Below are 2,144 nucleotides of genomic sequence, written 5' to 3'. Positions count from 1 at the left end.
CGAGAACTATGGGCCTCCGCTAAGATCAACTCTCGAATCCCATCGACATTGGGCACACAAACTTGCCCCTGCAATCTCAAAACACCATCATCATCTAAGGTCACCTTCGTGGCACCTCCCCGCTGCACCGTGTCTCTCAGGACACACAAATGGGGGTCATCAAACTGTCGATCACGGATACACTCCAATAATGAAGAACGAGCAACCGTGCAAGCTAACACTCTGCTGGGCTCAGAAATATCCAACCTCACAAATCGATTGGCCAAGGCCTGAATATCCAAGGCAAGCGGTCTCTGGCTGACCGGAATGCAAGACTGCCCATGCTGGCGGACTTCCTACTCAATGCATCGGCCACCACATTGTGCTTTTTCCCGGGTGGTACAAAATAGTAACATCATAATCTTTCAATAACTCCAACCACCTCCTCTGCCTCAAATTCAACTCCTTCTGCTTGAACAAGTACTGAAGACTCTTGTGATCAGTGTACACCTCACACGTCACACCATATAGGTAATGCCTCCAAATCTTCAAATCATGAACAATGGCTGCCAACTCTAGATCATGAACCGGATAATTCTTCTCGTGGATCTTCAACTGCCTCGAAGCATAAGCAATGACTCTGCCATCCTGCATCAATTACTGCACCGAGCCCAATACGGGAAGCATCACAATAAATTGTACAAGGCCCTGAGCCTGCGGGCAAAACCAATATCGGTGCTGTAGTTAGAGCTGTCTTGAGCTTCTGAAAGCTCGCCTCACACTCATCCGACCATCTGAACTGGGCCCCCTTCTGGGTCAATCTGGCCATCGGGGCTGCAATAGATGGAAAACCCTCCACGAACCGATGGTAGTAGCCTGCTAACCCTAAGAGACTCCGAATCTCTGTAGCTGATGCTGGTCGAGGCCAGTTCCTGACTGCCTCAATCTTCTTCGGGTCCACCTGAATACCCTCTGCAGATACAACGTGACCTAGAAATGCAACCGAACTCAACCAGAACTCGCACTTCGAGAACTTAGCATATAACTGACTATCCTTCAGAGTTTGAAGAACCACTCTGAGGTGCTGCTCGTGCTCCTCCTGGCTGCGGGAGTACACCAGAATATCATCAATAAAGACTATCACGAACAAGTCCAAATAAGGCCTGAACACTCGGTTCATCAACTCCATAAATGTTGCTGGGGCATTGGTCAACCCAAATGACATGACCAAAACTCATAATGCCCGTATCGAGTGCGGAATGCTGTCTTAGGGACATCAGACGCCCTAATCCTCAGCTGATGGTAGCCAGATCTCAAGTCTATCTTTGAAAACACCTTCGCACCCTGAAGCTGGTCGAACAAATCGTCAATCCTCGGCAATGGATACTTGTTCTTTATCGTCACTTTGTTCAACTGCCGGTAATCAATGCACATCCTCATCAAACAATCCTTTCTCTTCACAAATAACACTGGCGCACCCCAAGGCGAAACGCTGGGTCTAATGAAACCCTTCTCAAGCAAATCCTGCAACTGATCCTTTAACTCTTTCAACTCTGGCGGGGCCATGAGATACGGCGGAATGAAAATGGGCTGAGTGCCCGGAGCCAGATCAATACAAAAATTAACATCCCTGTCGGGCGGCATACCCGGCAGGTCTGAAGGAAAAACCTCGGGGAACTCCCGAACAATAGGAACAGAATCAGTAGAAGGGACCTCTGCACTGGAATCGCGAACATACGCCAAATAAGCTAGGCACCCCTTCTCGACCATGCGTCGAGCCTTCACATATGAAATAACATTGCGGGTGGCATGACCTGCGGTCCCTCTCCACTCCAATCGGGGCAAATCCGGCAAAGCCAAGGTCACGGTCTTAGCGTGACAATCCAAGATAGCATGATATGGGGACAACCAATCCATCCCTAATATAACGTCGAAATCCACCATGTCCAAGAGCAATAAATCGACACGGGTCTCAAGACCCTCAAACACTACCACACAGGAACGATGAACTCGGTCGACCACTATAGAATCACCCACTGGTGTAGATACATGAACAGGAATACTCAAAGCATCACTAGGCATGACCAAGTACGATACAAAAATAGGACGACACATACGAATACGTAGACCCAAGGTCAAATAGCACTGAAGCATCTCTAATACAA

This window comes from Nicotiana attenuata, chromosome 8 (genome assembly GCF_001879085.1).
Source record: "Nicotiana attenuata strain UT chromosome 8, NIATTr2, whole genome shotgun sequence".
NCBI lineage: Eukaryota > Viridiplantae > Streptophyta > Magnoliopsida > Solanales > Solanaceae > Nicotiana > Nicotiana attenuata.
Note: the sequence above shows the minus strand (reverse complement) of the source record.